The 14,891-nt window shown below is 43.1% G+C and overlaps 1 pseudogene; it reads right to left on the bottom strand.

Moving 5' to 3' along the window:
• The window catches only part of LOC135558796 (phosphatase and actin regulator 1-like), a 47,842-nt pseudogene that overhangs the window by 8,568 nt on the left and 24,383 nt on the right, over window positions 1–14,891 (bottom strand).

Below are 14,891 nucleotides of genomic sequence, written 5' to 3'. Positions count from 1 at the left end.
TTCTTTGCTTCACGGAAACATGGCTCACTCGAGACACGCTATCGGAGTCGGTACAGCCAGCTGGTTTCTTGACGCATTGCGCCGACAGAAACAAGCATCTTTCTGGTAAGAAGAGGGGGGGGGGGGGGTTCACAATCAAAATGTCAACCGCATTATCTACCAAGAGAACTCTTTGATTATAATCACAGCTGCATATATTCCCCCCCAGACAGACAGCCCTGAACAAACTTTATTTGACTCTATGTAAGCCACATATCCTGGAGGCTGCATTCATTGTAGCTGGGGATTTTAACAAGGCTAATCTGAAAACAAGACTCCCTAAATTCTATCAGCATATTGATTGTGCTACCAGGGCTGGTAAAACCCTAGATCATTGTTATTCTAACGTCCGCGACGCATATAAGGCCCTCCCCCACCCTCGTTTTGGAAAAGCTGACCACGACTATTTTGTTGCTCCCAGCCTATAGACAGAGACTAAAACCGGACGCTCCCGCGCTCAGGTCTGTTCAACGCTGGTCCGGCCAATCTGATTCCACGCTTCAAGATTGCGTCGATCATGTGGATTGGGATATGTTCCGCACTGTGTCAAACATGGACAAATACGCTGATTTGGTGAGCGAGTTTATTAGCAAGTGCATCAGCGATATCGTACCCACAGCAACTATTAAAACATTCCCAAACCAGAAACCGTGGATTGATGGCAGCATTCGCGCGAAACTGAAAGCGCGAACCACCAGGGCAAGGTGACCAGCAACATGACCGAATACAAACAGTGTAGCTATTCCCTCCGCAAGGCAATCAAACTAGCTAAGCGTCAGTATAGAGACAAAGTAGAGTCGCAATTCAATGGCTCAGACACAAGAGGTATGTGGCAGGGTCTTACAGTCAATCACAGATTACAAAAAGAAAACCAGCCCTGTCGTGGACCAGGATGTCTTGCTCCCAGACAGACTAAACAACTTCTTTGCCCGCTTTGAGGACAATACAGTGCCACGGTCTGCTACCAAAATCTGTGGACTCTCCTTCACTGCAGCCTACTTGAGTAAAACATTTAAACGTGTTAACCCTCGCAAGGCTACAGGCCCAAACGGCATCCCCAGCCGTGACCTCAGAGCATGCACAGACCAGCTGGCTGGTGTGTTTACGGACATAATCAATCCTTATTCCAGTCTGCTGTTCCCACATGCTTCAAGAGGGCCACCATTGTTCCTGTTCCCAAGAAAGCTAAGGTAACTGAGCTAAACAACTACCGCCCCGTAGCACTCACTTCCGTCATCATGAAGTGCTTTGAGAGACTAGTCAAGGACCATATCACCTCCACCCTACCTGACACCCTAGACCCACTCCAATTTGCTTACCGCCCCAATAGTTCCACAGACGACGCAATCGCAACCACACTGCACTAACCCATCTGGACAAGAGGAATACCTATGTGAGAACGCTGTTTAATCGACTACAGCTCAGCATTTAACACCATAGTACCCTCCAAACTTATCATCAAGCTGTGCGACCCTGGGTCTCGAACCCACCCTGTGCAAATGTGTACTGGACTTCCTAACGGGCCGCCCCCAGGTGGTGAGGGTAGGTAACAACATCTACACCCCACTGATCCTCAATACTGGGGCCCCACAAGGGTGTGTTCTGAGCCCTCTCCTGTACTCCCTGTTCACCCACGACTGCGTGGCCATGCAAGCCTCAAACTCAATCATCAAGTTTGCAGACGACACCACAGTGGTAGGCTTAATTACCAACAACGACGAGACGGCCTACAGGGAGGAGGTGAGGGCCCTCGGAGTGTGGTGTCAGGAAAATAACCTCACACTCAACGTCAATAAAACAAAAAGGAGATGATCGTGGACTTCAGGAAACAGCAGAGGGAGCACCACCCTATCCTCATCGACGGGACAGTAGTGGAGAGGGTAGTAACTTAAGTTCCTCAGCGTACACATCACGGACAAACTAAAATTGGTCCACCCACACAGACAGCGTGGTGAAGAAGGCGCAGCAGTGCCTCGAACCTCAGGAGGCTGAAGAAATTTGGCTCGTCACCAAAAGCACTCAAACTTTTACAGACGCACAATCGAGAGCATCCTGTCGGGCTGTATCACCGCCTAGTAGGGCAACTGCTCCGCCCACAACCGTAAGGCTCTCCAGAGGGTGGTGAGGTCTGCACAACGCATCACCGGGGACAAACTACCTGCCCTCCAGGACACCTACACCACACAATGTCACAGGAAGGCCATAAAGATCAAGGACATCCACCCGAGCCACTGCCTGTTCACCCCGCTATCATCCAAAAGGCAGATGTCAGTACAGGTGCATCAAAGCTGGGACAGAGAGACTGAAAAACAGCTTCTATCTCAAAGCCATCAGACTGTTAAAACAGCCACCACTAACATTGAGTGGCTGCTGCCAACATACGGACTCAACTCCAGCCACTTTAATAATGGAGAAATTGATGTAAAAATGTATCACTAGCCACTTTAAACAATGCCACTTAATATGTTTCCATTACTCATCTCATGTATATACACTGCACTCTATACCATCTTGCCTATGCCGTTCTGTACCATCACTCATTCATATATTTTTATGTACATATTCTTCATCCCTTTACACTTGTGTGTATAAGGTAGTTGTGGAATTGTTAGGTTAGATTACTTGGTTATTACTGCATTGTAGGAACTAGAAGCACTAGCATTTCGCTACACTCGCATTAACATCTGCTAACCCTGTGTATGTAACATAAAATTTGATTTGATCTTTAGCATCAAGTGCTTGACATGACTGGCTGAATACAGTATGACATTTTTTTATGTATTATTTGCTAACTAACATGGATGTAAACAAATTGGTGCACAACATTTGTGATAAATATTATTTTTGTGCATATGGAACATTTCTGGAATATTTTATTTCAGTTCATGAAACAGACACTTCACATGTTGTGTTTATATTTCTGTTCAGTATAGTTTAACATCCTGGTATTTTTCTTCTTCGCATAACTATTTTTCGCATACCCAAATGGCCTACTATTTCAGAACGTACGTAAGCTAGCTAGTGACTGCCGGGCGTCCCAGCGTCAGCATTCTGCTGACCCACACACGTGCTGACCTCAACCCAACCTCTGCGCTTGTCCCAAAAACATCAATATTCATCTTCGTCATCATCCTCATTGTTATACAATGCAGTGTCCTGTGCATGGCCATAATCAATGATATTACATAAGGAATAAATATAGGCAGGGGAGGAAGTAACGAATTACAAATACAATAGTTCATGTTATTGAGAAGATATTCCGAGCACTTGTACCTTCAGTATTATTTTTCAAAGTCAATTTTACTTACACACACACCCACACAGTGCATTCCTATAGTATTCAGACTCCTTCCCTTTTTCCACATTGCTACTTTACAGCCTTGTTCTAAAATGGCTTCTTTTCTTTTATTCCCCCTCAATCTACAAATACCCAATAATGTAAAAATAAAACAGAAATACCTTATTTAGATAAATTATATAAAATGTCAAATTCTAAAAACCTGTTTTTGCTTTGTTATTCTGGGGTATTGTGTGTAAATTGATGAGGGGAAAAAAAAACTTTATCTATTTTAGAATAAGGCTGTAACAAAATGTGGAAAAAGTCAAGGGGTCTGAATACTTTCCGAATGCACTGTATACTAAATAACTATATAGAAAACAGGTCAAATGAAACTAAGTGTAGCTAGTTTGCAGTCTTTCCAGTTTCAGTTTGTAGTGATTGTGTTAGCTGTGTTGTTGGCTAGCTCCTCTGAACACTAGTGTACTGACAAGAGAGCCCATTTTCTATGCCAGTTGAAAATGCACATCAGCTCATTGTTTTGGATGTATCCAAATAAATTTCACTTAAACTGCTTAAACAAATGCAAATGCAGCTACGTTGTTGTTATTCTAGCTGCACTGTGTGACGTGACTAAGTTAGCCGTAGTTGGCTAGCTAGCAAACAAGGGAAAGGAACATTTATTGCCATATTGGCTGGCACATTTTTGAACGAACGCGTCCATATAGATACAGAACAAAAAAGACGACTGGGTCACGTCTCTGGCAACCAAACCAATAGAACGAACAACCAGCTGGCTCAGGTAGCAACCCTAGATTTGTGCCGGGACTATATTGTGTGGAAGGATGAAATAGTATGAATAAATTGATCAAAACAACATTAATGAATGTAAACCATTATCTGAATATGTTGGTAATGCCCTCAAAGCCAGGGTTTGGAGGATATATTGGCACTGGTGTTAGGCCCGAGATTAAGTCAAGGGTAGGCAAACCGTGCTAATATATCCTCCAAAACCTCTGCTTCTCTGGCATCATCACTTAAGTGGAAACATCTAGGAGCAACAACGGCTCAGTCGTAAAGTGGTAGGCCACACAAGCTCACAGAACAGGACTGTAGAGTGCTGAAGCGCATAAAAATAGTCTGTCCTCGGTTGCAGAACTCACTACAGAGTTCCAAACTGCCCCTAGGAGCAATGTCAGCATAATAACTTTGTTGGGAGCTTCATGAAATGGGTTCCTATGGCTGAGAAGCCGCACACAAGCCTAAGATCACCATGTGCAATGCCAGGCATCAGATGGAGTGGTGTAAATCTCACTAAAATTGGACTCTGAAGCAGTAGAAACAAGTTGTTATCTTCACCATCTAGCAGTCTGACGGACAAATCTAGGTTTGGCGGATGCCAGGAGAATGCTACTTACCCAAATGCATAGTGCCAACTGTGATGTTTGGTGGAGGACAAATAATGATCTGGGGCTGTTTTTTCATAGTTCGGGCTAGGCCCCTTAGTTCCAGGGAAGGGAAATCGTAATGCTACAGCATACAATGACATTCTAGATGATTCTGTGCTTCCACTTTGTGGCAACAATTTGGAGAAGGCCCTTTCCTGTTTCAGTATGACAATGCCCCCATGCACAAAGCAAGGTCCATACAGAAATATGTATCAAGATTGGTGTGGAACTTGACTGGCTTGCACAGAACTGTGACCTCAACTTTATCGAACACCTTTGGGATGAATTGGAACACCAACTGCGAGCCAGGACTAAGTGCCCGACCTCACTAATGCTCTTGCGGCTGAATAGAAGCGAGCAGCAATGTTCCAACATCTAGTGGAAGGCCTTCCTAAAAGAGTGGAGGCAGTTGAACTTCATATTGATGCCCACGATTTTGGAATGAGTTGTTAAGACGAGCAGATGTCCACAGTTTGTCATGTAATATATGTAGAATTTTGTAGGCCATCCATTAAAGTAGATCACGAGAGCATGGAAAGTTCGAGAGCCCCTCGGAGCTCCCCCCCCCCACCCAAATAATAATGTCAAATTTCACGCATCATGCCAATACAGGCTAATCAAATCGAGCTGTGTATACAAACTGAACGATGACAGAAGATTTTGAAAAATAACTTGGTTTATTTCAAGACGTATAGTGAAAGAAAGGAACGGTTTTTATCAAAGCGGTATGTGTGGAAACAATGGATCCTGACCAGTTCTCCTTCAAGCACAGGAGAGGTGATGAAATGTAACTCAGGATGATGAAACATGGCAGCTTCACAAATATATAATAAATATATATATATATTTAAATATAAATATATATATATATAAATAAATAAATATATATATATATATATAAACTCTGCTTCAAACCTGAGGAAACATTGTAGAGGTAAGATAGAGCCTTCAGAAAGTATTCATAACCCTTGACTTATTCCACATTTTGTTTTACAGCCGGAACTCAAAATGGATTAAATTGAGCCAAACACTATCTCATAATGACAGTGAAAACATGTTTTTGCAAATGTACTCCATTTACATAATGCAAGTATTCACACCCGAGTCAATACTTTGTAGAAGCACATTTTGCACCGATTACAGCTGTGAGTCTTTCTGAGTAAGTCTCTTTAAGTGCTTTCCACACCTGGATTGTGTAACATTTGCCCATTACTCTTTTCAAAATTCTTCAAGCTCTGTCTAATTGGTTGTTGATCATTGCTAGACAACCTTTTTCAGGTCTTGCAATAAGAGTAGATTTAAGTCTAAACTAACTCACCACTCAGGAACATTCACGGTCTTCTTGGTAAGACACTTGTGTAGATTTGGCTTTTTATTTTAGGTTATTGTCCGGCTGAAAGGTGAAGTCATCTGCCAGAATTTTGGCTGTGCTTACAGTAGCTCCATTTTTGTTTCTATTTTATCCTGAAAATCTCCCCAGTCATTTACGATTACAAGCACACCAATACCACGATGCAGCCACCACTATGCTTGAAAATATGGAGAGTGGTGCTCAGTAATGTAATGTATTTGCCTGAGACATAACACATTGTATTTTATTTGCAGTATTACAGTGTTGTTGCAAACAGGATACATGTCAGAACATTTTTATTCAGCACAGGCTTCATTTTTTCACTCTGTCAATTGTGTCAGATTGTGGAGTAACTACAATGTTGTTGAACCATCCTCAGTTTCCTCCAATCACAGCCCTTCATTTTATGAAATGGTTTTAAAAAGTTACACTTGGCCTCATGGTGAAATCCCCGAGCGGTTACCTTCCTCTTCCAGAAACGGAGTTAGGAAGGGCACCTTCATCTGTGTAGGGACTGGGTGTATTGATACACCATCCAAAGTGTAATTAATAACTTCACCATGCTCAAAAGGATATTTAATATCTGCTTTATTTGTTTTCCCCCCATTTACCTATAGTTGCACTTCTTTACAAGACATTGGAAAAATGGGGGGGGGTCACTTAGAAATGTCCTTATTGTTAGCTGGAAACGGCTGATGTTTTTATGGAGATACCTACATCGATGTACAGAGGCCCATTATCAGCAACTAGCACGCCTGTGTTCCAATGGCACGTTGTGTTAGCTAATCCAAGTTTATCATTTTAAAAGGCTAATTGATCATTAGAAAACCCTTTTGCAATTATGTTAGCACAGCTGAAAACGGTTGTGCTAATTAAAGAAGCAATAAAACTGGCCTTCTTTCGACTAGTTGAGTATCTGGAGCATTTGTGGGTTCGATTACAGAATCAAAATGTCCAGAAATAAAGACCTTTCTTCTGAAACACGTCAGTCTACTCTTGTTCTGAGAAATGAAGGCTATTCCATGCGAGAAATTGCCAAGGAACTGAAGATCTCGTGGTCTACCTGAAGCATAATCTTGACACAATAACAGTAGACAAAAGAGCAAGAGAGGCCACATTCATCTATCTGCTGAAGAGGTTTTCTTCTGTTCACCAAAGCCAAAAAGGTCACAAGGTACAGGGGAGCTGGATGGGTACTTTGCCTGTGTTTCAGACAGAAAAGAATGCAGCAAGTCCATCCTATATATAAAATAAGTTGTCCCTCAAACTGAACACAGCTCTGCCAGCCTCTACCATCTGTGAGTGTCTTTTTAGCTATGTTGAACTGGTCTTCACTGCAAAGCGAACCAGGATAGACTCGATTCAGTTTGACAGTCAGCTGCTGCTGAAACTGAATAGCAAGTTCAGAGAGAAATGAAGGCCTTAGGACATACTGTAACGCCTTGTTGTTGCTCAAGGAACACTACATAACCTAATGTACTCTGTACCTAGTGCTCTTCACGTGTCCACCCAAACCCCCGAGGCGCCCAACCAGGTCCAAAATAAAAATAACTTTTCCTTTGGTACGAGTCTGGTCATATTTGATTGTCATCGGGTCTATGTAACTACAGCTGATAGAGTGGACCTAACCACGGCTCTGCATAGTCTATAGCCTATTTATTAAAAGTTAAATGAAAGCCTAGCCAACATATAAAGACCTGTTTGTTACTCAGAAGAGCTGATAATCAATTTTGGGTCTAGTCTAGACAGGGACTTGTTAGAATAGGGGTCAGGTCTGAGTGTCATCGAGTCCGGTAGAGTTCAGGTCTTATTGTTCTTGGGTACGGGTCCCCCTCTTTAAATATGAAGTCAGGTCCGGGGTCAAATTGTCTGAGGCCGAGAAGAACTCTCGTCTCTACATGTAGCCTGTATATAATTGATCGATCTAATGCAACATCTATAGCCCCTTCTGTATTTCAGGGAGGTTGGCTCACAATTGAGTATTTCCATGATGTTCCATTGTTGCATTCAGAGCTAATATGACATCAAATTCTTTAGGTATGTCTAGTGTGCCCTGGCACTACTCCATTTGGACTGTTGTGAATTTGAGAGCGAGGGAAGGAAAATAGGAGTGAATGGGTGATTTATTTTAAATTCAAAATAATGTATTTCTTAAATTCATCAACACATTTGAATTGCTTTGCAATGTTTAATTTATTTTCAATTAGTATGGACAAATCTTAATTTTTTTTAATATACAGATGCAGCAAGGCACTTGCTGCAACTCAAACAATAAATGTACTTAATTCATACTGTACATTCATTTCTGCTTCCTTTTTCAATGTATTGCATGGAAAAGATCATGTGTTGCCGTTGCGAAATTAGCTATAAGGTACATTCTTTAATTTTTATTAACTAAATTACTTTAACTGACTAATTATTACTCAAATAATTTCACACATCAGTAGTTTTACTTATACTTGTATAAAATATCATTAAACTAGCAGTACATCTACTGGAGTAGGATATTTCAGTATTCATGAAATTAAAAAAAATTAAAAACCCTATATTATGCCGTCTACCACATCTTCCCTCATCTCCGTCAGAATAAGGAGAAAAGATGAGAGAAGAGATGGTTAAGGTCATAAAAACCTCCTCCAGGATTAGAACCATCCATTTATACTGGCCTGCCACAAAGAGACCTGCTACAGAGGAGCACAATGCATGTGGAAAATAGCATGAAATTGGGAGTTGATGCTGTGTGCGTCCCAAATGGCACCCTATTCCTTATATAGTACACTACTTTTGACCAGAGCCATGATTAAGCATCAGCTACCAGAGCAGCTTACCGATCACTGTACCCATATGTACAGTACACAGCCAATCTGTAAAGAGCACAGCCGACTACCTCATCCCCATATTGTCATTTATCCTCTTGCTATTTTGCACTCCAGTATCTCTACTTGCGCATCATCATCTGCACATCTATCACTCCAGTGTTAATGCTAGAGTTGTATTATTTTGCCTCTATGGCCCATTGACCTCCCTACTTTTCTACATTTGCACACACTGTACATAGTTTTTCTATTGTGTTATTGACTGTAGGTTTGTTTATGTGTAACTGTGTGGTTGTCGCACTGCTTTGCTTTATCTTGACCAGGTCGCAGTTGTAAATGAGAACTTGTTCTCAACTGTCCTACTTAGTTAAATAAAAGGTGGGGGGGGCCCCTGCTCAAAAGGTAGCGCTCGGGCTGTACAATTCAACGGAAATCACGTCGTTATGCAATGACATGTGCAATATCCATATCGCAAGAGATCCATTCCACTCTCAGTGTAACGTCCATTTTTATAGTTTACTCCGTTTTCCTTCTCCGCTTGTGGCTGCTTGCCAAACAACAAGGCCTTCTGCGAACACCACACCGTGCCAATCACAGCAGGGATTAGTAGCAGAGTACGGCCTATTCTCTTTCACATCAAACCATAATGTTCCCTCTCTTCTCCTCACATTCTTCACTCTTCTACCCCCCACCCCCCTTTCCATTCCATCCAGCCTTTTATTCACTACCATCTCATAGTCTCCCCACTCGCAGGTTCGGTTCGGTCCAAACCGAACAGTTCGGTCTAGCATCCTGTTCAGTGATGGTAGATTCAAAACCATAAAATCTTTAGGGAAGCCCTAATGATAACAGTGGGCCTTAAGACAGCCTCTGTCTGCCGGCACGGCCATGTTATTTTCTCCTTGGATTAAAAAGAACCCATCTGTATTATTGCCATGTTTCAAATGAAAGATGATGCGAGGGAGGGAGGGTGTTACTGCTGCGTTGTGTGTGTGTGTGTGTGTGTGTGTGTGTAACCACCGTGTTCCGTCTCGGCACAGAGAGAGTGTGGAGGAGTGGGGTGGTAATGGCTTGACACATATCACAGTGGTGATTCAGTGAGCGAGGGAGGATGGCAGGCCGTGGGAAGAAAAGAGAGCGAACAGAGAGACCGAGATTATGCATTGCTGAAATGACGTCAGCTCATTTCTCAGCGCACCTCTAAATGAGACGGCGGGTTTTTATCTTTCAAAAAAAAAAAAAAAAAGACGGAAGAAGAATAAAAAAATAAAAAGGTTTGAGATGAGTCATAGCAAGTTGTTAGAAGGGATGTCAGACCATTTTCCCAGTGGGCCAAAGTGCCATATTTATTGTTAAACAGTTTCCTGACAGCTCCTATAGAGTAGAAATGGACACGCCTTTCAAAACACAGAGCTGCCAGTCTTCACTGCAGCAGACAAGAGGCATACTTAGTCTAGCGCTACATTAAGGGTGATGAAGATATTTAACATATAAAGCGGGCAAGGCTCTCTATTTACAAAAACACAATCGAGTCTGTTTTAGTCACTAACCGCCTGTGGCTGATAATTGCACTACTGAGAAGACCCTGGTCCATCTCGTTATGAGAGTTCTGCCTGGGCAGTCTGTGTGCCCTCGCTCTCTCACCGTGTGAGCTTGGTGCCTATCTGCTGCCTGGACTCCAGCCTCTCCTCGTCAGTCTGCATTGGCAGGATGTTCTTCTCCTCCAGCTCACTCTTAGATGGACGATTACTCAGCTTGACGGCCAGAGAGTCCTTCCTCAACACCTTCAGAGCCAGGGTACCTACACAAAGACAACAGGAATTAAAACAAAGAAATGACCAGAGCAGGGTACCTATAGTGCAGAGACGCCGCTAGTTAAAATAAAATACAAAACATCTGTGGCTTAGGGGACAATTTTATCTGTGTGTGTGTGAACCCCTTACTTGTAAAGAGCGAATCATCATCATCCTCGTCATCATATTCATCCTCATCTTTGTACATACTGGGTAGGTCCTCGTAGTCGGACTCATTGGGCATGTTCTCCTTGTTGTCCTCGTCGATGACCACAGAGGGCACCTGGCTTCTGTCCAGCAGACTACACTGACCAGAATGCATTGCATTGCTGCAGGGAGAAGAGAGTCATAATGGATATAATCTTCATAGTAATCTCGCCCATCTACCACTTTCCCCATGTTCCCATGGGAATCTAATGGTTGCTATAGAAATGCAACGCTCTAGAGAGTCATTATGACCATGACTCTACAAGTGGTTGACTCATTCCCATCTCCTGTGGAAGTCATCTGAGAAATTGAAGTCTTGCTGGAATTACCTTGACGCACTTCGGTGTGAGACGGGAGGCTATGAACTAGACGTTTCGCGATCATGGTCATTAGCACAAAATGGTCCATCTTGACTTGCAACCATTGAGCTAGTAAGACAGTCACACATTTCTGGTTATCTGAGCCACAGGTCCCTAGATTAGAGTTCAGTCTGTTTGACAGCCACACAGTCTACATACCATGAGCTAATTTACCACATCCTTCATGTCACAGACCATTCAGGTCAAAGTAAACAAAGTGGTCAATTAACTGTCGGTGCGAGGGACTGGCTGCATACTGCAGAGTGGGGTTTTAGTCAACATATCATACATGGATATCACACAGACTACCCACAAGGCCCTGCTGTGAGCGCCCACTGAGGGCCGTTCAGCTCACCACGAGACACGCAAAGCAAGTAATCAGAGGACCAGGGAGGAAGGTTGTGAATGTTTTGGGTTTTTTACTATCCTTGTAGGGACCAGAAGTCCTCACAAAGATAGTAAAACAAGGTAAATTAAGACAAGTGGGGACATTTCGCAAGCCCCCACAAGGAAAAGGGCTATTTTAGGCTCAGAGGTTAGCTTTACATTTAAGTTCAGAGAAAAAAAAGGATTTTGAAAGGAAATAAATTGTTTGGTCCCCACAGGATAGTAAAACAAACGTGTGGATGTGTGTGTGTGTATATATATATAGATATATATATTAGATAGATAGAGGACCCCCTGTTGTGAGGCTGTATTGTACTCATGCATGCATAGTCTACCTGAATAATTAAGGTGACCTAGCGCTTCTATTCTACCCCTCTACACATGCGATATGATAAATTGAAACAGGACGGGGACAGAGCCAGTTATCTCAATTGAAAGATCGGGGCGATGAAGAACGGCTGACAGATTGATTCTTGTCAAGTTTTTTTTGTCCCATTTTTAGATTTCGGCAACCAAATGTTACATAAGCTATAGAGAAATGACATGCTCAATTTACCAATACATTTCTCTGTATTCCTTTTTCCAATGTTTGGTAGGGTAGATAACAGGACATGCTGTGCCAGGTTGGCCTTTGGAAGAGATCCGGGTGCCATGGTGCACACACAGACTGCTGTCAAAGTGGGCCACGCTGTAGCAGTAGGACAGGGCGAGCTGGGTCAGACATCTACAGCAGAGCCACATGGTGGCAGCCTGACCCCAATATCACAAGGCAGGGGTGACCCGAACTACAAACCAGCTGGACATGCTACACTGAACATGCATTGGAAAAAAATATGATTCATTTTTTCATTTTGAAATAGAACTGATGTTACACTCAACTCCCATTATATAAAGTTGTCTCATCTCAAAACTATTAATTTCTACCTGCTATACAACCGGAGACACATAAATTACAGTTGTATTTAATACAGTGTATACAACTCACTTCTCCAGCCTCTGCAGGTTGAAGGCCAGCGTCTTGTTGAGCTCCTGGATGATGCGGCTGGGGGTGTGGCCTTGCATGGATCCGTACTGCAGCTGGATTGGGTGGCTGTGGCCATGGGTGTGGCCGTGGTTATGGTGGGTCCCACCCCCAGGAGGCCCTGGTGGAGGTTGGCCAGGGCTGTGAGCTGCGAGGGCAGCAGAGGGCCATGGTGGGGGGGGTGGCCCTGGGGGTGGCCCTGTGGAGGGGGGCACTTCTGCTGGGAGAAAGTGCTGAGGGGGGAGGGGGAGGAGCTGTCCATTCCCCCTTGAGGCACACAGATCATAACCTTCTTGGGAGGTAGCGGAGGAGAGAGCTTCCCTCCCTGGCCTGGCATACAGGACAGCTTCATCTGCTGGCAAGAGTCTGGAAAGAGGAAGTAATGACTGAAACAGGTAAACGTCAAGGTCACTTTTTCTGAATTAGTGCAGGGACTTTGACTTCACTAAATATGCTTTGACATGTTACTTCTTCAGAGCCGCTAATTGTTGAGTATAATTAGGGCCATGCATGAGTTTCCTGGACACGTGACCTGCGCTTGGCCATATTGTAAGACTCAGGCAGCAGTCCGATACAGTGCACAGACGTGACCATGTACAGTAGAAGGCCCGGACTTGAGCAGGGAGAATTAGATTAGGCTATTGCCACTTCTAGCTGACTGGCAGATTGTCTGTCAGGGCCTGAGTACAGCTGACCTGGCTACACGGGGACTTAATGACACTAATCTCTCCATCCGCCATCTGCACAGAGACACCGTGTGCGTGGCATGTGCACGTGTCCACCGGCAATATGTTTAGGATTATTCAACTACGTAACTGCCTAAACAGAACGTTCAATGTGTCTCCGTCTCGGAGCTCTATACCATAAACCCTTTGCCAGTTCAGTCAATCTTTAATCTTGGTATTCAATGTGCGGTGTGTCAAACATGATTATACTGTATATAAAAACACTTGTCCCAATGTCCCCGTTGCTGACAGGTCTGGGCCTTAGATGGAGACATGTGGTCGTCCTTCAACACCCTCAGGGGAGAGACCATTACAAGAAGCGCGTGTGAATCTGTCCAGTCCACTTTCTCTTTGTTGAAGAGGATAAGCAAATATCTTTGTGGGGTTGTCTTTGAAAATAAAATCTACACCGACCACTTATCGTAGGCATTTTGCTAATATCCTTCATTGCAATAAATAGTCTGTGCGACAGAAATGTGATGTTTGAAATGAAATACGTTTGCTATATGGGTGATTGCTAATCGGAGAATTGATGGCTACAATAAAATCAGACTAGTAGTAGTTTAAAGGGCAATCAAAAAAAAAAATTATAAAAAGAACTAGTGCACTTTCATTAAGTTATTGTTCTCGCATCAAATCATTTAAATAGCAATATGGATTTTTGTCCATGTCGCCCAGCTCTACGTTTTTGGCACATTAAGTGCTTTTGTAGAAGTCTGAAACAAGGGGCATCAGTGGCAGGTGTATGTACGCTTACCTGTGCTGTAGTTGGGAATCCTATTGAAAGGTCTGGGTGGGAGCGCAGGGGGCTGTTTGTGGTACATGGGGGGCTTGGCGGCGCTGTCCTGAACGTTGCAGAGGAAACCAACAGATTTCTTTGAAGGAAGGACCATAGACGACTTCATACTAGAGGGCTCCTGAGTACAGACTCCGCCCTCCATCGAGGATCGGAACTCCACGGTTGCTGGAGAAACAAACACAAATCATGAACATAATGTACAGATGAGATGGAAATTAAGGTCTACGAGAGACATTAGGTGCTGCATCATTCAAGAGAAGGATATGGTTGTGCAATACAAACACACACACAGTGCAGACAGAAAGTACTCAGACCCCTTCACTTTTTCCACATTTTGTAACGTTAAATCTAAAATGGATAAAATATTTTTTTCCTCAATCAACACATAATACACCATAATGACCAAGCAAAAAACTTTTGAAATGTTTGCAAATATTTAAAATATAAAAATAAAAATTCAAACAAATACATTTACATAAATATTCAGACCTTTTGCTATGAGACTCGAAATTGAGCTCAGGTGCATCCTGTTTCCATGAGCATCCTTGAGATGTTTCTACAACTTGAGTTCACCTGTGGTAAATTCAATTGATTGGACATGATTTGGAAAAAAAGGCACACAGCTGTCTGTATAAGGTCCCACAGTTGACAGTGCATGTCAGAGCAAAA

Source organism: Oncorhynchus masou, chromosome 17 (genome assembly GCF_036934945.1).
Source record: "Oncorhynchus masou masou isolate Uvic2021 chromosome 17, UVic_Omas_1.1, whole genome shotgun sequence".
NCBI classification, from domain to species: domain Eukaryota; kingdom Metazoa; phylum Chordata; class Actinopteri; order Salmoniformes; family Salmonidae; genus Oncorhynchus; species Oncorhynchus masou.
This window is presented reverse-complemented; position numbering and strand designations above follow the sequence as displayed.